Source organism: Pseudorca crassidens, chromosome 10 (genome assembly GCF_039906515.1).
Source record: "Pseudorca crassidens isolate mPseCra1 chromosome 10, mPseCra1.hap1, whole genome shotgun sequence".
Lineage (NCBI taxonomy): Eukaryota > Metazoa > Chordata > Mammalia > Artiodactyla > Delphinidae > Pseudorca > Pseudorca crassidens.
Window position 1 is genome coordinate 99,880,816 of NC_090305.1, and position 24,767 is coordinate 99,905,582.

Genomic DNA, 24,767 nt, shown 5'->3' on the forward strand with positions numbered 1-24,767 from the left:
CCTGGCTTCCCCACCTCCCTCCTCTTTCCCTGCACTGAGCATCAAAACATTGCTTGGGTGTAATATCAGGATTTTTTTTCTTGCCTTTATTCACTCAGTCAATCACTCATTCATTCATTCAGCAAATATTTCTCAGGTACTGCACAGGATGGGAAAGGTCCCTCCCTTGAGAAGCTCACAGCCCAGGGTAGGGCGGCAGTCACATAACAAAGGATTAGTGTGCGATGTGACAGGGTTACAGTGGCAGGGCACTGCCCAGAGTTGAGTCTCAGGATGTGGTGGGTCAAGAAGTGGAACAGAAGCCCACCTAGGCCCAGCTAGCTTCTATCGCTGCCTGCCTCACATGCCACCCACACTGCCAGCCAGGGCACAGAACTTCTGGAGGGAGTTTCACCTCCGAACACCCAGGTCAGCCAGGGGTCTTTGGGGCTGGAAATGCTGATAGTATGAAATCACTTTAAGGAGGGAATGGTAGCAAGCCTGGTAACCATGTTTACACAGAACTGAACACAAAAATACAGAGGGAAATGGCCAGCCTAGGAACCCACCACACATCTATTGAGGTGATGTTTTAGTCAATCAAATGTAGGCTACATTTAATGAAAAGATTGAATAAGGCCTTTAAAAGTCTATCATACATTACTTGAAAACCACTTAGAAACTCCTGTTAGAGGTCCTAAACAAAACAGATGTCAATGATCAAAACTGACAAGACAAAAAAAAAAAAATCCTACAAAGATAGTATCTTCAGCAAAGTAGAAAAATATGTCCCAGAGAAAACAGGAAAACTCCAGGAGTGGAGCTGAAATCAGAGAATCAAAAAATTATGTAATCCGTTACAAAAATCGCAAACAACCTAAATATCCAGCATTGTGGGACTCAACAAATGTGAAGCTCACAAAATGGGATTTAAAAAAATCAGGTTACAGCCCAACTCCGTTTATTGCATCATGTACGTATATTCACTGAGGGACGTCTGAAGGCTGTTAATGAAAATGTTACCAGTGGTGCCCTCAGGATGGTGGAATTTCACGAGATTTTTATGCTCTTCTTTCCAGTCGTCTGTGTGTTCAGATATTTTTAAACAAGCATAGATCATTTTAAAAACAAGAAAATGTATAAAGTTATTTTTACTTTGAAAACCAAAATAATCAGAAAAGCACTGAAATGATTCCAAACGCTATGGACAATGAGGAGATAAAAGGAAGATGACAGTCCAGGGAAGACCACCTAAAAGACCTTTTTATGAACATATTAAAAAGGAAGCAGTTTTCACAGAGAGCCGATTGTTAAATGAGACTCAATAAGTAGACTTCAGGGTCCTCTCCAGAATGTCTTTAATGCCTGTGATACCACATGCCTGGCACATGACAGGTGGTCAGCAAATATTTGTTGCATGAATCAATGAACAATCATTTTGGTAGCTATCTGCTCCTTGTAATTTTATCTCTATTCCTTTCAAATTTGGGTGAATTCAAATGGATTCACCAGATCTTATTTCCTTTTATTTACAGTGTCAGTGGTAACTCCAAAATTTATACATAGGTGCAGCTGAAAAGGAAGCAGTCTAGCTGGAGATTCATCCTGGAGGCTTGTCTTGAAACTGTGTACACGGTACCTTAAATATGACTGAGAAGATGCCAACTGTTCACATCTAAGAAAATGGAGGCTGACGGAAATGATGGAGAACTACAGTCCTCTCAGATGACCCCTTGGCTCTACCAAAGGACAAAGCCAGTCAACTAGATCACAGGAACGTGGTCAACATTCTTGACCTGGCCTCTGTCCTCCACTCCAGCCAAACCCCACAGCCCATCAATCATGTACACCCTTGCCTCACTGTCTCAATGGGTTTAGAAGCCAGGATCCCTGAGCATTTTTATGGTGGCCCCCAATGACTCCTGCATCCTGGTATTCACATTCTTGGATAGAGTCACTCCCATCCTGACTCTGGGCTTGGCCACACGGCTTGCTTTGTTTTTGGCCAATGGAACACTGGAAAATGTGATGCAAGCAGAGGCTAGATAAGCACTCGCACATTGGGGCTGGTCCCCTTGGAATGCTCCTTTTTGGGACCCAGCTGTCACATAAGAAGGTTGGGCAAAACAAGTGAATGGTGAGAAACCACACTGGGAGAAAGGCCCAGCCCAGCCATCCTAGTGTCCTGCTTTATCAGCCGCATGAGGGACCACAGGGTGAGACCAGCAGCATAATTGCCTGGTCAAACCACAGAATCGTGAGAAATAATAAATTGTGTTATGCCATTAAGTTTTGGAGTGGTTCCTTATGCAGCAGTAAATAATTACAATAACCTCTGATCCCTATTTCCCTGTTAACCCCGTGATGACTTCAACTGCTACTCCTCTCCCTGGAGCTTACTCCCTCCACTCACACTGGCTGCCTTGCTGTACCTCAAACACACCAAGTCCCCAGCTCAGGGCCTTTGCACTTGCTGTTCCATTCACCTGGAGAGTATTTCCCCCAGAGACCCACATGGCTTGTTCATTCATGTCCTTCAAATCTACTCAAATGCCACCTTCTCAATGAAGTCGCCCCTCACCAGTCTACTAAAAACTATCACCTTTCCCTGTCAGTCCTTATTCTCTTTCCCTATTCTTTCCCCTTTGCACAAATCCACTTTTAAAAGACTTATAATTTACTTATTTTATTGCCTATCTCCACCCATTAGAATATACTGTAACTCCTTGAAGGCAGGTATTTTTGCCTTGTTCACTGCTGTACCTTCAATGCCTAGAACAACATGGCAGGCACTCAGTAATAGTTGTTGAATAAATGAATGAAAATATAATATGAAAAATGAGATGCTCTGTACATAAAAGAGCTTACGGGAATACTGAGGAGAGATGTCTAACCCGGTTGTGGAAGTTAGGCAGAGCACAAGAGGGTGGGAAGATATTCAGGGCAGAAACCCAAAGTAAAGACACTCTTTGCTCTGGTGGGCACACAGAGCAGGAGGGAAAAAAGAGCCCATGCAATGAAAGAGATGTAACACAGCATGAAGTTTCTGTTCTATAGCCCCTCACAATATGTGTCCAGGTTGCCCCTCCCTTCCCCACAGCTGAAGGGATGTGATCCCCTACCTCCAAGTCTGGTCCTGTTCCTAGTTCCCAGAACAGACCTGACCTGAGATGGCAAGGACTTAAGTCGATCCAGCACCCCTCTGCAGAAACCAGCATCGAGTCACCCCCTGGCCTGCCCAGGCAAGAGCCAGGCGGTTGGGGAGCAGGGTGGCACTGGGGCCCAGTTCTGACAACCAAACTCCAGCCTCATTCCCAGCACCTGGAGCCTTGTCTTAGCAAATGCCCAGTACCTTTGGACTCCAGACCTGCCTTGGCAAGACCACGTTCAAAAATAGAAAACTGGCTTAAGCACTAAGGAGATCTGTTGACTAGAACAACTAAACATTCTAGTGGTAGGTCTGGCTTCAGGCACACGGCTCAATGATGTCATCAGGATTGGGTTTCTCTCCATTTCTTAGTTCTATCTTCAGTAGGGTTGCTTCATTCATCCTCAGGCTCTTTAAAGGCCCCCAGCCTCTGCCATAGCTTCAGGCTCTCACTTTAGGGTATCAAACTGGCTGCTGTGTCTCCAGCTCCACCTTCTCCCAAACTTTAGCATCAAAGGGAGGACAGCACCTGCCTCTCTACCACCAATCCCAGAAAAGTCTCAGGTGCATTTCATTGCCTATGGCTAGGTCATATGGCCCATCCCTAAACCAATCACTGTGCCTTTTCCCCTCCCCATGCTGGGTGGGAGAAAGGGATTGCTAATTCGATTGGCCAGGTAGGGATCCAGTGTTCTCTCCTCTGTGAGAGTGGAGCCTTGCAGAGATCAAGTAGCCTAGAGGAGAAAACACAAATCTGGGCTGTAACTGGAAAGAAGGGGAATGCTGCTGGAGGGGCAGACAATAACCTCTTACTCCAAGTTTAGTTCCAGAGCCTGGCCTCCAGCAACACAGCCAAAGAAATAAGTCCTTGATTAAAGAATGTTTTATACCTTTTGCTACATTCTACAAAATTCAAAATTAATGGTGAAATCACATCTTTTATGGTGAAATGAAAATCAAAGATGTTCAAATATACATAAACCATTGAAACATATGGGGACTTAAATGATGATAATGATTTTTCAATATAATTTGCTTCCAGGATTTAAAAAAAACAATGTGATGCTATTAACATTCTTCTTTGAAAAAATAAGATAAAATTCAGGAAGGAAGAACAGAGATGACCTAAATAATATCTATTATCAAAAACCCATTTCAACAGATTCCAAAGGTTGTCTGGACTCCTCTCTGGTAATGCAATTTTGTTCTGTCAAATATTTTATGAAAGTGGGTCACTGGCTAGAGCCAAAAACAGGTTTGTTTTTTTCTTTTTTAATGCAGCAATTTGTCCTATATGATTTTTTAAGCTGGATTTTTTAATTGAGTCAATATTTTTTGTCCATCTGAAGGAATGCATCAAATGTATTTGTTTAGAAATCAGCTATCCTAGCGATTTCTAAAATTGTTAAAGAAACATTTGATTTAATAATTGTTCTGCCCCTTAACTACTTCCTGCTAAGCATCTTAAGGCAGGAGAAGTTGGAGGAAGGTTTGGGTTTTTTTTTTTTAAGCCTGAGAAACTGGGACTTCCCTACATTTCAAAGCACAAAGGCCTATTATTCAAGGAAAGGGGCCAGGGAGGCAGAGCGATTCAATTTTGTAGGCCACTGTGTACTTCTTCCTTTCTCCTGCCAAATCAAGGCTCACCCCGGTCCCAAGTGGACTACATGCACGGCAGTGCTCTGTGAAAAAGTGAAAGCAGTCGAAGAAAAAGAAAAAGCAGCCAGCCAGGAGAGCCTGGGGAGTACTCATTATACTTGAATAGAGCCAGTGAAAGGGGCTTTGGCTGAGCTGCCTGGGTGGGGCCACTACATTCAGGCTCCCTTTGTAAATTCCATCTGTGTGCTATCATTTCCTGACCCAGAAACAGGGAAATGTTTAGGTCATAAATTTCCCCAGGAACTTTGCCTGGCCACAAAAATCATTCCCTCTGAAGTTCACCGGCTCCTTGCATATTTGGTAAAGGTTTAAGACCATGTTTGTCTGGGATTTCCTCTCCCGATTTACTGAAGGGTCTTCTCCCCATCTCCCTATTTTCCAGAAACTGGGTCCTCCATGAAGGGAAATGAAACTGGGATGTTTATGAGGAAAACTCTGGGGGAAATCAGAAACTCTCCTTCCTCATATGAGAAGCATAAAATGTCTGGCTGGCCCAAAGCTGAAGCTAGTCAAGTGTCAAACCGTAACTTGACTATGTTTGAACAAGTCTGAGAAACTGAGAGTGTAAATGAGAAGAGAAAACAGAAATGATGTAGAGCAGTTGTTCTCAAACTTTAGCATGCATCAAAATGACCTGGAAGAGTTTCTGATTCAGTTCTGGGGCAGGGCCTGAGAAAGTGTGTTTCTCACAAGTGACCACCCTTTGAGAACCCCTGATGTAGGGAGTGGCTGTACCAGGCCTCAGACATCAAGCAGGACATTATATTCAAAGGCTCAATAACATCTGGATTCAAATTCAGTAAAAGTAGTCTGGTACCGACCTACAGACACAGGCTAAGTGCTTTCTAGGGTAGTAGTTATGGCTCTCAATCTACCACACAGTTATACACAAAATATAAAAATATTTGTATAACTCAACTTCATTCTTAGCCTCTATTCAACCAGAGTGGTAAAAATGTAACCTTGGCTAATTTAAAGTCTTCCTCCCACCTTCAGGGAATGCCTCTAGGCTCTGGGTGTTTATGGATAATCACTGTGTGTGGGGGTGGGTGGGTGGGCTGTGATCAGGGCTTGCATTCTGGTCCTTGCTGTCATCTATCCACACAGCTGTCAGATGAAATCGCCATCACCCTGTTTGGCCCGTAGGCTTCAATCCTCGCTGATCATCACTGACATATCCCTCACCCCAGGCTGCATGACCCTTTCTGGCCCAGCACCATTTCTGGGCCACACTGGGAACCTGGAGTCGGCCAGCCCTGTCCTTTCTGCTCCCCAGGGCTCTACTTTTATCAGACTCGCTGTGTGTCTTCTTCCCACCCTTACCTCCCCTCCTCTGCCCAGAACAGTGGATTCTCTGCTCCTCTGAGGGAGAATCTCTCTTCAAAGCTCTTGCCCCCACTCATTCTGGCCATGTCCAGTGATCTCAGTGTTCCCCTAAGGGCTTTAGACTCTTGGAAACCAAAGTAAAAAAGATTCTTATTTGTTTTTTCTGCTCTGACGTTTCCTTCCCGGAATTAATGAGCACAGAATGGCCTACCTGCTTAAATGGGGAAGACTGCATAAACAAAAGAGCCATAGAAGGGTGAAGAAAAACTAATTTAAAATACACACACACATTAGCATTTTAGAATTATTATCTATTACTATCTTGCCATATCTGCATTCTCCTGTTTAATCTTCAAGGCAATCCTGTGAGGTAGATATTATTCTTACAAGTGAGAAGATTGGGGTGCAGACAGACTAGAAAGCCTTGCCTAAAGTCACATATGCCAAGTTTTGAACTCAGGGCTTCTGGTTCTGAATCCAAGGCTAACTCCACTGTTATCTCAGCTTGTCCTCCAGAAGAAGAAAGGGAGAAAGGGAGGCCTGTTGATGGAGAAGGCATAGACCAGAATACTGACCAATGTTAGGAAATCAGTTGGCCCATGAGATACAATTAAGCCAAGGCGTAGTGGTAACAAGGCAAAGTAATAAAATAAACCAGGAGACAGGATGCGAAGGAAGTAAGGGGTTAACAGATTCGTAAACACCAGAAACTAGGGAGTCAAAAGGCCCCAAGCAAAGGCCACAGGTCAAGTAGTAACTGCTTCGGGACTATGAGAGGCAGGTTAAGAGTCCAGAAAATTAAGATCAAAACCAAAGCGTCCTATGCCCCTCAAATCCTAAGTTGGCCAGGAGTCAGGAATGTAGGAGTCACAGAAGTAAATCAAGGCATCAATAGTAAGAGCTAGACCTTAGACTATAAACGGATGCTTTTGCCCTTTAAGTTGTCCTGGGAAACTCAGAGCCCACAAGTTGAGTAGGAACATGATTGTGAAAGTGAGGACTGGCTGAGTGGAAAGCCAGGACAGGAACGGGAGAGCAGAGATCAGAGAAAGTCCTCGGGGTCTAAAGGCATGTCGCTCTGCTCAGGGAATGTCTGTTGCCTTTGTCTAGCTTGCCGGCTTCTGATAACAAAGCCCATCCCATCCTTTGGAGAAACAAATGCCCCCAACCTTAGCTCATGGGTTCAAGAGGGACTGACTGCCTACTGGCCAGGCCAGGATTCCACATACATCACAGTGATTGGCTCAGGGGGAAGTTCATGACCCAAGGTAGGCCAATCAGTGTTGTTGTGGTCTGAATGTTTGTGTCCCCCTCAAATTCATATGTTGAAATCCTAACCCCCAGATATGACGGAATAAGCAGGTGAGGTCTTTGCGGTGGTGCTTGATGTCATGAGGGTGTTTGGGTGTTTGCAGAGGTGTTTGGGTCATGAGGGTAGAGCCTTCGTGAATGGGATTCGTGTTCTTACAAAACAGATCCCTTGCCCTTTCCACCATGTGAGGACACAGCAAGAAGATATCATCTATGAACCAGGAAGTGGGGCCTAATCAGATACCATACCAAATCTGCCGGCACCATGATCTTGGACTCCAGCCTCCAGAACTGTGAGAAATAAATTTCTGTTGTTTGTAAGCCACCCGTCTGTGGTATTTTATTACTGCAGCCCAAAGGAACTAAGACAAGCGTCAACCTTGGCACTTTTCTAGAGCAATAAGAAAAGAGGCAACTTGGGCTACTGGGCTTGCTAAGCCAGTATAATGTAATGGTGCTGTCCATTTGGACCACCTCCCAGGGAGAGTCTGCCTGAGAATAAAGCCAATAGAGTAGGAAATAGAGCTAAAATACAGGGGCAGACAAGAGAAAGAAACTGTATCCTACGAACATTCTTTGAGTGCCTGGATCCAATCTTAATAAATTCATCCCCTTGAACTTCTCAATTAAGTGAACCAGTAAATTCCCTTTTCTGGTTATCTGTTAATGTCTGAAAGAGTCTTGCTAATTCACTGTGCATAAAAATTTGCACTGAATAATGAAAATATGGACAGGTGCACTGAAAGCACAACACTTTTGTGGAATTACATAAAGAATAAGATCTAAATGTACTTCCCCTCAGCTTTTTCTGTCAGAGGTCCTACCTCTGGGTCTCTAGCCAAACCTCTCACACTGATAAAGGAAGTTGTCTTTAAGACCCAATGAAGAGGGACTTCCCTGGTGGCGCAGTGGTTAAGAATTCGCCTGTCAATGCAGGGGACACGGGTTCGAGTCCTGATCCAGGAAGATCCCACATGCCACGGAGCAACAAAGCCCGTGTGCCACAACTACTGAGCCTGCACTCTAGAGCCTGCATCCCACAACTAATGAAGTCCACATGCCTAGAGCCCGTGCTCCGCAACAAGAGAAGCCACCACAATGAGAAGCCCGCACACCGCAAGGAAGAGTAGCCCCTGCTCACCACAACTAGAGGAAGCCCAAGCACAGCAACGAAGACCCAACACAGCTAAAAATAAGTAAATAAAATATATAAATTAAAAAAAAAAAAAGACCCAATGAAGGGCAGAGAGGTTAGATTCCAAGGTACTGTCTCCAACCAGTGAATATTCACTGTGGGCATGCTGGGTAAAAGGCTCTGAACAATGTTAGCTCCAACTGTTACCACCAAAAAAACTTAATTCCAACACTTAATTATTCATAGTGCTAAACGAGGCCCACGCAAAGAATGTTACACAGACACCATCTATGTCCAATATGTGCACAACATCTGGTGGTTTTTAAATATGTCCACAAATTAGTTGACGCTCCTTCCTTTAAAACATGGAGTTTAATTTACTGCCCCTTGAAAATGAACAGATTTAGTGACTCACTTCTAAGAAATAGAACGTGATAAAAGGGATGTTTTCTCACTCTCTCTCTCTCTCTCTCTCTCCCCCTCCATTCTAGGCTTTAGAACCAAGCAAGGCACCACAATTTGAGGAAGCCCAAGTCACAGGGAGAGGACACATGAGGATGTTCAGACAACAGCCCCAGGTAGGTCCTCAGCCAACAACCAGAATCAACCACCAGACAAGTGAGTGAACAAAACTAAGATGACTTCGGCCCCAGCCTTCAAGTCTTCCAACTGAATGTGCCAGGCGTGGCAGAGTAGAGCCAGCCATTCTACCTGCCCTAACTGAATTCTGGATCCATAGAAATTGTGCGAGATCATAAATGATGTTTACTATTTTTAAGCCACTATGTTTTGAGGTACTTTGTTACATAGCAATAGATAACTAATACAGAGTCCAGGAACAAAATAGTAGATGGTTATTAGCTCAAATGCTAATTCCAATCAACTGATAGTTGTCTGGAGAAAGTTGCACCAGGGCTGAGCAACAAAGAGAAAATGGAACTGAACTAGCAATGTCTGCCAAGAGCACGGAAGTGGGAAATGACAGCATTTGTGCTTTTTATTTGCCAGCCCTGGTCTAAGACAACTGACTGCAGACCCAGAAAAAGCATGTTTCAAGAGAGAAAGGGAGAAAAAGACATGTAGAGGGGGTAGCAAAAAAAGCACTAGGCTTGGAGATAAGATACAAGGCTTCAAAGCTCAGCTACTTATCAGCTGTGGGAACCTAAGCTAGCCATTTAACCTCTCTGGTCCTCAGCTCCTTCATCTGCAAAATCACAGGACTGTTGTGAGGGTTAAACTAAATGTGATCATGATACAAATGTCTGGCAGTAGGTCCTCAACAAATGGGAATGTGGTGGGAGTCCTGGCAGAACCTAAGCAAAATTTGGATGGGGGAGATGGATTTGAGGTCTATTTGACTCTCAAATACAGCATTGTCACATCATTCAAGGCCTTCCCAAAGCTTTATTTCCTAAGTATGTTCTGTGACATACTAGGACTGTAGGGTGTTAATAGCACATTCTGTGAAATACTAATTATGTGGAATCTTAATAGGTATTACACAGATAATAAGAATTTGCTTACATCCACTTACCATATGACCCAGCAATCCCATTCCTGGGTATTCACCTTAGAGAAGTAAAAATTTATGTTCACACAAAAACCTGTACATGAATGTTTATAGCAGTTCCATTCATAATCACCAAAGGCTGGAAACCACCCAGATGTCCTTCAACAGGATAAACAAACTGGGACATCCATACCATACAATACTACTCAACAATGAGAAAGACCTAACTCTTGATACATCCAACATGGATGTCTCTCAAAGGTATTACCCGAGTGAAAGAAGCCAGTCTCAAAGGCAGTATAATTCCATTTATATGACTTTCTTGTAAAAAAGAAAACTATATTGGTGAAGAACGTGTCTATTGGTTGCCAGAGCTTGGGGGAGTAGGGATATGACTATAAAGGGATAGCACCAGGGCGTTTTGGGGTATGATGAAACTGTTCTGTATCCTGACTGTGGTGGTGGTTACACGAATCTATGTATGTGTGAAATTTTACAGAATTGTACACCAAAAAAAAAAGTTATTTTTACTGTATATTATTTTTTTAAATAAAAGCAAAAGAAGATTTCACTTAAATTTGGGAAAGTTTGGGTTAAAGTGAAATAGGGTGCTTTACAACAGGACTTCTCAGAGCCTTTGTATTTTTAATCACATATTTAATTTAATATATATTAATTTAATTTAATATTTATCTAATCACAAATGAGCATCTGTGATTCTCAAAGACTAGAAGAGAATATGTAGCATTTCTCTAACTTATTTGACCAAGAAACCTTTCTTTCCCAGAGCATCTCTGGAGCCTGGTGTTTCCTAGATTCACCCTGAGAAATTCAGATCTGGTAACAGGTATGAGCTGGGATCCATGGAAGACTAAAATGACACGTTGTGAGTCAGGTTCTACTTAACACTGCAGTCTCAGTGCCTATACAAATGCCAGGATGAGAAGGATACAAATAATAAAAAGTAATGGGTACTTCTGTGATTTTAAAAATTATATATATATATTATATATATAACTTAAACACACACAAACCAATCTCTCTCTCTCTCTAACATGTACTTATTCATATGTTCATATGCATTGAAAAAAGTCTAGACGCTAGATGAATTTCACCAAAAGGCTGACAGTGACTAAAACTGGTTGGTAAGATACTGGGTAATTTGAAATAATTTTTCTCTTTTTGCTATTCTATATTTTCAGATTTTCCTGAAAAGAATGTTGTGAATTACTTGTAAAACAACAACAACAACAACAGGATTTAAAATAAGAAAACCAAAAAGTTAAATTAGCTATCATTCATTTGAACACCTGCTGTGTCCAGGAACCATGCAGAGCACCTTCCATACATTATCTTTCTCACTGAATCCTCACAATTTATGTGGGAGACACTATTACTATTCACACTTTAAAGATGAGGAAATGAGACGACGCAATTTGCCCTAGTCTGATGTGGGATGACTCTGCAATACAATTATGGAAGCAAACTTGTACACATCCAGCTACTGTCATACACACTCCACTTTAGGGACAGCTGGCTCAGTTGGCAACTATCGAAGACTCAAAACCCAGATATAAGCACGCTTCCCAGTGACAAATATCCTAATAATTCTCTCCTAGATAAGTAGCCATGTGGTAGAAAAACTTGGCCACAACATATAGGGTCTCTTTCTTACAAGAGAGGTAGATTCCCCATTCCTCAAATCTAAGCTGTTTTTGAGACTTGCACTGACAGAATATGGTAGAAGTGACATCATGGAAGTTCCAGAAGCCTTGCAGCTTCCACCTTTATCCTCTTGGAACCCCAAGACCACCATGGTGTGAAGAAGCCCAAAATGAAATACCACATAGAGAGAGAGGCCCAGACATTCCCCATAGCCCAAATGAGCCCATCCCCCAGGTGACCTTCCAAATGAATGCAGCCATGTGAGTGAGTCCAGGCAAAATGAGCAGAAAAACTACCCAGCAAATCCATAAAATAGTGAAAAGTAATATACTGTTGTTGGTTTTAGCCACTAAGTTGTAGGGTGATTTGTTCTGCAACAATAGCTAACTGATACAACTTGAATTTACAAAGCTGAGAGCCTATCTCAAGTCATTGAGGTGCCTATACTAGGTCAATGCGGCAAAAAAAAAAATACTAAATAACACAGTGAGGTAGAAGCCCTTTCAGTCAGGCTCTCTTGCACTTCTTTTCCTAACACGTAGATCAAGCCCACACTCCATGCCCAGAGAGTGATTACAGATCTCACGCTCCCTTCTAAACAGACCAAAGGGTTCTTCTTCTGAAAACAGAACTACATACAACTAAACAGATAATGGTAAGAACGTGTGGAAGATTATGCAAAAAAGAATGTCAAGAGAGCTCTTTCTACGTGAAAGCAAGGCCTTGTTTACATAGGAAAATGTGTGCTGAAATCAATTAATATTTTTTCCTTTGCTTTTACAGCACATTAGGTTTTTCTTCCCAGATTTACTGAATCATGAAACATATTAACTGTGGCAGGCTGAGTTTCAGTTAAAGACAGAAGGCAAGGGTCCTTTACCTACAACTAAATGCTTCTTCAATAATAACAGTCTCATGAGCAAAAGGAACTTGATCCAAAGAGAATATGATGATTGTGAATATAGCTGTCGTTTTTATTCAGACACAAATGGCTCTAGACCAGAAAATCAAATTAGCACAAAACATGATATGGAACCCACTGCTAATACCAGGAAATGTTTCTTGCACGTGGGTAATTCCCTATCAAAATCAGCAACCATGATCATAGGAAAAAAATACCCTAGCTTCTTGACTTATCGTCTCTCTTGACAGGATGCCTTAGCATATTTTAGTTTTACAAAATACCAGAATGTTATCACAGATTAATCAGATTCTTAAAATAAAATTACAGTCTATATTTTAAAAGCAATAGCACCACAAAATACTGCAGTGGTGTTTGGGGTTTGATGATGACAATCCTTTTCAGAAGAAAGTGTCTCACGGTGGGGGTGAGGAGGGAGAGTACAGATGGTATCTGGTGGCTCCTTCACAGTGGGTCACTTTGCATTCCTTAGTCTCTTTTAAATGCTATCTACAGAGCACCCTCTCAGTCTTTCCTTCCTCTCCATTTCTCATATTTCTTGACCCATTCCCTTTGTTGATTTCAATCACTTGGCCCTTTCTAATTCCTCCTTTCCTTGAACCTTAGTCCTCTCTTTACTGCCTTACCTGATACACAAAGGGCGTAACTGCTCCTCACATGACAGCCCTGCACTCTCTGGTATTAGCACAAAGAAAGAATTCTCTCTCAGACAGGGTCTGGTTACCGTGCAACTTCCCATGTCCTTTTCTCAAAGATCCAAGTCAATCCCAGTCTCTCTCTCTCTCTCTCTCAGCATCCAATCTCTGATAAAACAGTGAGTATATTTGGATAATATTCAGATGGAGAGAAAGTAGATTTAATCATGAGCAACTTTTAGATTATACTTTCAAACATTTCCCTCAACTGGTAACAGACACAGCTTCTAACATATAGCAGTGGAAATTACGTTCAAATCAATGCTTACTGAGTGTCTGCCACCTGCCACACCCCATGCTGGGGATAAAGATCTACATAAGGCTTAGGCTCTGCTGTCAGGGAGAAAGCCTTGCACAAATTATAAAGAAAAGCAAAGAATAACAATCAACTGTTTGATGGAAAACCTGGCAAACATCACCTAGTAACACCAGTTGGAGAGAATTCAGAATTCTGAGCTTCATTTCTTCATTCTTAATATGCGTATAATGATATTAATAATAATACTTGCTTCACAGGATGATTATTATAGGGAGTAAAATTAGAATATGACTGAATGTATCTTGCAACTGTGCAACTGAATTTCAATTCCAGTCAAGGGAATTCCATTCCCTTCAGCATTTACTTTGGGCAGCACCTAGTTTGGGCCAGGCCCTGTGCTACAAAAATTGGAAATAAAAATAATCCCTGAAACCAAAGCACCCAAGGACTGAGGGAGTAAGTAGAGAGACACATTAAGAAAATATAATACAGTGTGATTATGTGCTACAATAGAGATACAGAAAATGTACCAGATCTTAGATGAGGGACGAAAGTATCCAGCCAGGGGTATGGAGAGTAGGGAAAGAAGGAAAAGGGCATCAAGTGATGCTATACAAACAAAGTAGATAATAATAAGAGTAACTATCTTTCATTAAGGACCTTCTATGTACTAGTTAGTATATTAAACACTTTACAGAAAATATTCACAATAAATAAAGACAAGATAGAGGGTTCCCCTTCTTGAAAACATGGTACCCTATTAACTTACAGAGTTTGGCTTTGGTGGCAGCCAGGTATATTGGCCTGGAGAGACTAACAGTCAGTTGCCCAGATGGAAGGGAGAAAGCACTGAAGAAGAAGTGAAAAGTGATGGGTTTTCATCCTGCTCTGTCACTATGTGGCTCTAGGGATGTCCCTTAGCTCACTAGTACTCAGTTTCCTCAGCTGCAAAATGGAGATTTAATACAGCTGACCTTGTGGGGTTGCTGGGATAATGGATGTGTAAAAGGCTTTCAAGTCTGTTGAGCACTCTTCAGGGTAAAGCCCGGGCTGGAAACTCACTTGCCTATAGGGCCAAGTCATCCTCCACTCAGGTGGAGGATGGTGACTACATGCTGACCATAATCATGTAAACCCCAGACTGGTTGGAACCAGAAGGTTGGTGATTAAGGTTCCTGAAACATCATCCCATTAACTCACCACCAACCAATCAGAAGAAGGTCATACACCCCACAGCCTTTACCCCGAATGTTGCCTTTAAAAACCCTTCCCTGAAAGCCATCAGGGAGCTCGGATCTTTTGAGAATGGGCCACCCATACTCTTTGCTGGGCCCTGCAATAAAAACTGTACTTTCCTCCACCACCCGGTGAAGTAAATTGGCTTTACTGTATGGTGGGTAAGCACACCCAAGTTTGATCTGGTAACAGTAGAAAAATCCAAAGTTTAAACCTTGGTAAGTGAAAGAATACATAAACACTAACAGAAAAAAACTAAAAGGAAAGACTGATGTATGGGCAAAAATATGATATGTTCACTTTTCCATATGCTGGTTTTGGAGTCATGGTACACAAAGGTCTGGAAGAAATATCTAACAGTTTTTGAAATTATGAGACTTGTTTGAGAGTTATCAAAATTATAGATCAATTTAGGAATAATCAGCATAAAGGTGGAAACTAAGCCACAGGATACCCTCTTCCCCACTCCCCCATTTTCCTCAGCCAGGCTAATCCCTTCTCACTGACAGGGGCTTCATTTTGAGGGGCCTGCTTCCTATGCCAGCTTTAGGCCCTCCTAATAAGCTCCCAAAGGAGCACTGAATTACATTTATCCCTCAGCACAGCTCTGGGTTCCAGGGTGGTAACCAAGCACCATCAGCAGGTAGTTTAAGGAAATAAGCCCTGGAGGAAGGTCCTTAGATGTGTAAGGAGAATTAACTTTGGGATTTTACCACATTTATGGAACACAAGTCAAGTGTGGACAGAAATGTCATGGCCTCCTTGTCACATGCCAATGGTGCCCTCTACTACAGAGACTGATTATTACAAAATCCCGAAGTCCAAGGCACCTAGACACCAGTAGGTCTTAAATAAACTTCAGAAGCTAAGATCCATGCCTGCAATCTTCTGGCTACTTGTACTCATGAAAATATGCTTGAGCATTGTCAACCAATTCAGTAAGTACTTACGAAGTGCCTACCATGCATTTGGCCCTGAATGACCCATGGTCTTTTCTTTCACACTGAACCTTTGAAGTCATACAGTCTCATCTTTAAATTCCAACTGTAACCTCTATTGGCTCTATGAATCTGATTAAGTTATTTAACTGTTCATGGCCTTGGTTTTCTCATCTACAAAAATGGAATTAAAATGCTGCATTCATATATTTATGTGTTCATGGGTACCTTCATCCATTCAAAGCTCCTACCACGTAGCTTTGACTACACTGAGTGCAGGGTACTCTCACAGTGTTGAGGAAAAACGTTTTCTCGACCCTCTTAGGGTGCCTAGCTGGGTCTGAAAGTTAAACTGACATAGATTAACAGGAGAAAAGCATACAAATTAATGAAATATAAGTTTTATGTTACATGGGAGGCTTCATAAGGAAATGAGGACCCAAAGAAACAGTTAGACCTGAGAGGTTAATGCTAGAGGTTTTTTTTTTGTTTTTTGGTTTTTTTTGCGGTACGCGGGCCTCTCACTGTTGTGGCCTCTCCCGTTGCGGAGCACAGGCTCCGGACGTGCAGGCTCAGCGGCCATGGCTCACGGGCTCAGCCGCTCCGCGGCATGTGGCATCCTCCCGGACCGGGGCATGAACCCGTGTCCCCTGCATCGACAGGCGGACTCTCAACCACTGCGCCACCAGGGAAGCCCGAATGCTAGATTTGATGAAGAGTGGATAGTCAGGGAGGAACGGGAGGGTAAGGAGTAGGAGGGAAACTTATCAAGATCTGCTTGTTAGGATTCTTCTCAGGGTCCCTTTGTCTTCAGAGATGAGGATATACCTTTCCTCCAGGTACAGATATCCCCTGCTTTTCAAAAGCTCACTTTATGCCACTTCACTTTTACAAAAAACCTACATTTTCCTGCTTCTGCTAACTGAAAGAAATCTGAAGAGGATTTTCATTTTTACAAAAAAAAAAAAAAAGGAAAATGAAAAAGACAAAAAAAATGAAAATAGCATTTAGCGTTTGTTTTGCAGTGAGCACACATCCAGAGCAGTGTGGCTCCACAAAGCTCCTTCCCCAGGAACTACACTCAGCATCTCAGCACTAGGCACCTCACCTTTGAACGGTGTCTGTGAGCATCTGTGCTTTATCTTCATTTACTTTGTGCATCCATTAGCAAGATGTGTCCTGAGGTAATTGCTTCTTCACCTCGTGCCACTTTGTCTTACGAAAGGTTTCACAGAATGTTCTACTTTCAGATAGCAGGGGAAACCTGTATAGGGAGGGCACTTCTCACATGAAGGTTTTATGACTTGTTTCAGGGGAGAAGGGTAGGGAGAAGGTCAGAGTGACCCTCCTGATTCTGCTGTGTTCTCAAATTCCTTCAGCTTAAAATACACAATATGCCAAGGTGCCATATTTTGAGGTGGCGTGTCCTGAAGCATCACAGGCATGGTCCCTGGAGCACTGGAGCTCAAATCTTACTGGGTTGTTAGGAAAATCAAATTAGATCACGTGTGCAAGTTACAAGACACAGTGGTTCATCTATAAAAGTGACATTCAATAAATGCTAGTTTCCTTCTGAAGGGTACCAGCATACGCCATATGAAATTATGCCTCTTTTGCATATGGATTATTTTAAGCTAAAGGGAATTGAAACAAGCAGAGGAAAGAAAAGCTCTTCACCTCCCCCTAACTGCTTAAAACTAGAGTATAAATTCTCCCTTTTGTAAAGGAAACTTATATTTATGAAAGAACTTTCCATTTGTAAAGGTGTCTCTGTACCAGGAAGAAAGACGACTTTTATCACCTAAGAAACTCTTACCTACATAATAAGACAATTATCATATATTTCCTCCTCTCACTTTGTCATAAGTTTTCTCTCCTACCCAGAAGCCCAAAACCCCTTTTCCTTTGTCTAGCCTAAGATGGTATATAAACCTCAATCATCTGGCCACTTCCTTGAGTCTTGTTTCTTTGTGAAACTCCCATGTGTACCTATATAATTAAAACTGGTTTTCTTCTCTTGTTAATCTATATATTATCAATTTGATTCTTAGGCAGAGCCACAAACCTAGGATGATAGAGGAAAAAGGCTTTTCCTCCCCTGCACGTCCTTCCTATAGGTCATGGAACACAAACTCAGGTGCCTCTGGTGGCCAACATAAATGAGTGCAGCAGCAGGGACTGTGGCGACCTGGAGAGCTGATGTCCACACTAAAGGGCAGTGACCCACTCAGCATCAGCCAGTCATTTCCGGGAGGGACTGCAGGGCCAGCATTACAGATCTTCCAGTTTTAAAGAGAAGCAGGAAAATTGGGTGTGGAATATGCCTATTTTTAAATGTTGTCAACTAATTCTAAACCCTAGGTAGACCAAATAAAATACATCAGACCCAGGTGCTGCCTGTTTGCAACTACTACAAGAGGGCTGGACACGCAGATAACTCCCAGTTTTAAGTACCGTCTGAGGCATTATTATGCAGCAAGACCAAGGGACTCTCCAGTAAAATTCTTATTTCACTCCAGCGTGGACTCAATCAATCAGCCTAACTCTCTTCACACTCCAGTGAAACAGGAACCTGGTGCGACAGGATCATTATCACCAGAGGAAAGGACAATCTCACCACGGGTCATCAGCTTGCATTATATAAATGAATCTAAGGGCTCAATATGAGGAAACAATGAAAATGCACTCACAGGGCAGTGAGGCGCAAGCAGTGCAGGAACCCAATTGTGCTGATCAGACTTACAGAGCCAATCACAAATACAGCAGGAGCATTCAGTCAGCACTTTCAGGTGAGATTTTCCCAGTGTGATACTCACTGCTTTCACGCTTCCTTCATCTCTGACTCATTCTTTCCGGTTCAATCTATTTTGTTTATGGATTTAATATCTGGCACTATTCCTCTAAAGAGTTTACCATTTCCCTCTGTCTTCTCTTCCTCCTGTTCCAGAGCAGGGCAGATGGAAAACCAAATAATAAACAATGACAGATGTAAAAAGATACGGATATTTATAATGCTTCAGTTTGGGGCCCCAAATGAAGCTGGTAACAGACATAAGATTGGAGCTGCCTCATCCCTTGCAGGAGAGTCTAAGCATTGTTGCCTCTGACAAATGCCATGCTTTATAAAGCCCAGTAATTATAATTTGGTGCTAAAGACCCACACTTTCCATCGGAATGTGTTTCTTTTATTTTGCCACTTAAGGGCAACTGAGCATTCCATGAATCAGGGATGACCTGATAGACTTGAGTCACCTAGAAGTCCACCGTATGCTCTGGGAAGACCAACATCCAATAGTCTTCTCACCTGTTGGGAAGGTTCGGGGACAATGAAATTGGTACCCAGCTGCACTCCTTGATGTTCATGGGACACAACAGCCCTATGGAAGAGAGGCTGAACTGCCCACAAGTGGAATATGCTACAACCTGTATGATGGACAGGGGAGTTCCTTTAAAAACCCAACTGTTAGAAGAGACAATAGGACCACTAAGAGAAAATCACCATAAAGGAGGGAGTCTGGCAGGGTGGCTGTCTTAGTCATCTCAGGCTGCTGTAACAAAATACCACAGCTAAAATAAATATTTGGATTACGTTTCACGAGACTGAAAATGACTTTTGTGGGAATCTGAGCTTGGCAGTACCCTATGTGTATGGTTACAAATAGCCCTAAATTGCCAAATATAGTGGGAACTTGTTAGCACTTATATTACTTTACCTTACTGACACGTGATACTGTTGACAATTCCTTCTCTGAAATTCTCCCCTCCCTCACTGCCTTTTCCCTCTGAACCTCTCTGGCCACTTTTGGGATGCTACAGACAAGCCTGGTGCAGGTGGAGCAGCAGTAAGAAGAGAGAACACGTGAGGAAGTACCTGTGGAACAGTGAGCAATTGCCTTAAGAAGTAATACCCAGACCCTTGAGGGCTACGGACCCCTTTCCCAGCCTGAAGAGCAGTGAATGGCAGATCAGACTTGAGAGGGACTGCACTGACCCCTGAACTCTGGTCACACAGCTCCACTAGGAGCAGAAGAAACCCCAGCATCTATTCATTCAATGTTTGCTTGCACATTAGAGAGTAAGCAGAAATGAAAGCAACCTTGAACTTGTCCAACTGTTCATTCTCGCCAGGCTTTGAACTTGGATTAGCCTATTACGGGCTGGCCTCGCTCCCCACTCTTCAGTCTTCTCCGGGACCTCCTCTTTCTCACCCTGCCCTGAACTGTAAGGGTTCCACAAGGGTCCCCGCTCAGCCCTTTTCTCACTGTTCACTCTCCAGGTAACCATAACAACCAACCAGTTTTAACCATCACTCATTCACTGATGATCCCTAATTCTGTATCTACTGACCAGAACTAAGCTTCAGACTAGTGTACCACAGCTTAGTATGTGTCCCACAAACTCCTCAGACTCCACATGTCCAAAACTGAATTGATTTTTTCCTTCCACAATCCTGTCCTCCTCTTAATTCTCTTTCTTGATCAACGGGACCTCCATTAACTCAGCTGAACAAGTCAGAAAACCAAAACCCTGTCATCAGAATTGGCTCTGAGTTTCTTTAAATGCATATTAGAAGGTACTCTAAGGCAGCGGTCCCCAACCTCTTTGGCACCAGGGACCAGTGCTGTGGAAGACAATTTTTCCATGGACGGGGTAGGGGGGAGGTGGTTCAGGCAGTAATGTGAGTGATGGGGAGCGATGGGGAGCGACGGGGAGCGGCAGATGAAGCTTTACTCACTTGCCTGCCGCTCACCTCCTGCTCTGCAGCCCAGTTCCTAACAAGCTGCAGACCGGTACCGGTCTGCAGCCCCGGGGTTGGGGACCCCTTCTCTAAGGATATAGATGAATCATGTTAGCTCTTTTAAAAGATGACTGTTGGGACTCCCCTGGTGGTCCAGTGGCTGAGACTGCACGCTCCTAATGCAGGGGACCCGGGTTCGATCTCTGGTCAGGGAACTAGATCCCACATGCCACAACTAAAGATCCTGCATGCTGCAACTAAAGATCCTGCATGCCACAACTAAAGATCCCGCATGCTGCAATGAAGATCCCACATGGCACGACTAAGAGCTGGTGCAGCCAAATAAATAAATATTTTTTTTAAAAAAAGATCAATGTTTATTGACTTGGAGGTGTGGTGTGTGTTTATAGTTCTCAGAAAACTACTGAATATGTCTTCAATAAGCTTTTCCTTCTCTATCCACACTGCCTTATCCTTGGTTCTTACTTACATTGTCTTTTGCCTGAATCACTGCAATAAGCTCTCATGCAATCTCCTTCATTCATATTCTAATAACCACAACTGCCAAAGGGATTTTTTAAAATTTTAACTATATTTAAATACCTTTCTTCTTATTACAGAATTAATACATGTTTATTGTGGACATCAGAAAAGAGTTTGTAATAGCACAAAAAGATAATCACCATTAACACTGTATTATATATACTTCCAGCCATTTTCTATAAATAAACATACATCTTCAAATAAAAAGGATTATATTATACATACTTTATATGCCCTACTTTTTTTTTTTTTTTTTTGCGGTACGCGGGCCTCTCACTGTTGTGGCCTCTCCCATTGCAGAGCACAGGCTCCGGACGTGCAGGCTCAGCGGCCATGGCTCACAGGCCTAGCCGCTCCGTGGCATGTGCGATCTTCCCAGACCGGGGCACGAACCCATGTCCCCTGCATAGGCAGGCAGACTCTCAACCACTGCGCCAACCAGGGAAGCCCTGCCCTACTTTTTAAAATTAGAGTTGTGAACAATTTCTTAGTATAAAATTACCTAGTAAAAAAATATTTTATTATTATTTTTTAATTTTTATTTTATTTTACTTTTGGCTGCATCGGGTCTTAGTCATGGCATGCGGGATCTTCGTTGAGGCATGCAGGATCTTTCGTTGTGGTGCACAGGCTTCTCTCTAGTTGTGGCGTGTGGATTTTCTCTTCTCTAGTTGTGGCACACAGGCTCCAGGGCACGTGGGCTCTGTAGTTGTGGCGTATGGGTTCCAGAGCATGTGGGCTCTGCAGTTTGCGGCACGCAGCCTCTCTAGTTGAAGCGTGCGAGCTCAGTAGTTGTGGCGCATGGGTTTAGTTGCACTGCGGCATGTGGGATCTTAGTTCCCTGACCAGGGATCGAACCAGAGCCCCCTGCATTCTAAGGCAGATTTTTTACCACTGGACCACTAGGGAAGTCCCTAAAAATATTTTAAAATATCCTATAATAAACATCTTTGTACATGCATCTTTGTTCATATCATAATTAACTCTTTTGGGGTAGAATTGCCAGGTCAACGGGGATGCATATTTTTAAGACTTTGAATCTTTGCCAAATACTCCATGGAAAGGTTTTACTCATTTATTATGTTTCCACCAGTAGAGTGATCATTTTAATGCAGAAATCAAATTGTTACTCAAAGACTTGGAAAAAACTTACAGCTTCAAAAACACAGGCCAGAGAAGGCTCGGAAATAAGGCTGTTGTAGTCATTTGGGCCAGCAAGTTTCCACATATAGTTGTGGCCCACTACAGTCTTCCTGACGAAACATGAAGAGTTCAAAATATGAAAGTTCTTTCTTCAACTCTTAGAACAAATGCCATGCAAGGCCAAGGACTTTCATTTTTATATATGACTAAGTACTTAATAGCTTTCTTCATTAATTATTAAGAGTGATTAAAATTTTATAGTCTCAAAAAGAAAAAAAGTGCAGTACTGCCAATTATCAAAAACTTTGGCTGCCACAGAAAGTTTGGTAATGATGCAAATTTCCTGCCACACATGTGACAGCACAGATTGCTGGAATTTCCACAGTTTTCAGGAATGATTTTGAGGGGACTGGGGAGACTTCATAGTGTCTTAAGTTTCAAATACAGCCGTTCTTGTATGTGTTATTTCACGGGTCAAATATAGTTGTTTTTCTGGTTTTATGATATTGTTCATGCATAAACGTTATGATATTGCCACTTGGGGTTGCTATTTTGTTCCTCCCTAATCCTTTGTTATCATCAAATTCTCTTCTCACAAGAAGTGGAATGGATGGGTTAGGTGTATTACGAGGTCTTTTGTGCCAATTAACATATGTGCAAATCATTGGTCTGAATGCCTCAAAATCTCACTGCCCTGAGTCTATGTTGATTTACTAAGTTGGTTAACCTAGTAAAGAGACCTGGTAAATTATTGCCTATAAGGTGATCAGATGTTTGAAAGAAGGAAAGAAAACAGAGTGGCTGAAAGCAATTTTGGGAAAGAGTGACAGGAGGCTCACAGACTCACCCTTTCTCCTCCCAACTCTTGGTTTTTAAGACAGTGGTCTTATGTGACAGAATATATGCAGGAATATATATTATATGAATATATATATAAAACAGGACTCAAACATTAGCAGGGGTAAGAGATCTGAGCCACCTATTAGCCTAATAGAAACATAAACAACACTGTGTTGAGAATTGCACCAATACTGTTTTGTACTCAGCTCAAGTTACCCAGCTGCTGGCCTACAGATTCATGAAACTCCTGCTTTGAATCTGAAAGACTAGCAGGAAAGAGGAGAGAGCTCTTCCTACATAAGTGATTATTGGAGGAAATGGAGATATCTGTATAACTGGTTCTGATGATAGGTTCAAAGTTTCCCCTTGATTTTAAAATATATAGGATTTACCTTGACAAACAGCTCATGAGACGATATGAGAATCTGGTTTTCACCAGTCCAGCTCGCATTTCAACAGGAATTCCGTAATGTTACGAGCCCGAGGAAGAACTGCTCCACTGCATGGCAGTACATTTCCATTCCCTTATGGAGAAAAAGGGGACGAGAAAATTAGCTAAATCAGTTCTGCTTGATTCTGCTCACATCTCTACTGCCAAGAGTAGCAGTTATTCACCAACAGGCACTAGAAATACCCACACACCCAGAGACATGTACAGTCAAGCATTTGTTAGACTATAACTTAATAAGCGTGTTGTTTTCCATTAACCAGGCCTCTAGATAAAATATTCAGTACCATCAAAATTTGGCTTGCCTTAACAGCAGAATTTTATGCACAGTCCTAGGTCAGCTATAAATCACAAATAGTTACTTTTCATCCAAGACGAAGTTCCAAAAAGTTTTCTCTGCCCATCCTCTGAGGTAGGGTGAAACAACACCAATGAGGGTCCCTGACAGGCCACAAGCAAGGGCAGGAAAGAAGATGCAATGACAGAAAAAGAAAAGCAGGGATAAAGTGGAAAGAAAAGAGAGGAAAGACTAAAAGTAATAGAACATTTATAAGACAAATGTGAATGATCTCATGTGTTACAGTACTGAATTGCCATAGGTTATATTTATTCAGCATCATCTACCCTATGCCAGACACTCTTCTAAGTGCTTTTATATGCATTATTTAATTCATTCAACACACATTCGTGGCACACCTTCTGTGTGCCAGGCACTGTTCTAAGAATGTTCTGTAGAGAACAAAATAGGTGAAAATCTCCTCCTTCTTGGAACTTACATTTCAGTAGGGAAGATCTTATTTAATCATCCAATAAGGAAATGAGATAGGAAAAGTATGTGAGAAAGGACAGAAAAAGAGAATTTAGGAACAGGGAGATAAAGGAGATGAAGGTCAGAGTGAAGTGTCCTTTTCAAGGCTTTCAGATGCTAGAAAGAAGATAAATCTCTGTTCACGCCTCAGCTCCTCCAACATAAAGGTTTTGGAAGGTCTCCAACATAAAGGCTTCGGAAGGTCCCACCATAACCAATTTAGTGAAAAGCCTGAATTGGAAATGTTTGAAGAAATATACTTCTATATTATATCAAATGTATATAGCAATTTGAAATGCTAACAAAGTCTTTCTGAGTAGATATCCTGTTTTAATAAAAATATAAGACCTATTTGTAACAAGCAACATTCACCTGCACATATAACCCTTGTTTCTCTCAGTCTTTTTCAGTGAAAGAGGAAAAAAAAACCCAGTGACCTAAGAAAAGATAAACCAGATATTTGG

General features: G+C 42.2%; 1 protein-coding gene across 3 annotated transcripts in view; it reads right to left on the reverse strand.

Moving 5' to 3' along the window:
• Positions 1–24,767, reverse strand: part of SRGAP3 (SLIT-ROBO Rho GTPase activating protein 3) — a 368,175-nt gene that overhangs the window by 300,254 nt on the left and 43,154 nt on the right. For all 3 annotated transcript variants that reach the window (XM_067755322.1, XM_067755323.1, XM_067755321.1), the window contains exon 2: positions 23,440–23,571. The gene's annotated coding sequence lies outside the window, so the exon portion shown is untranslated. The remainder of the gene's footprint in view (positions 1–23,439; positions 23,572–24,767) is intronic.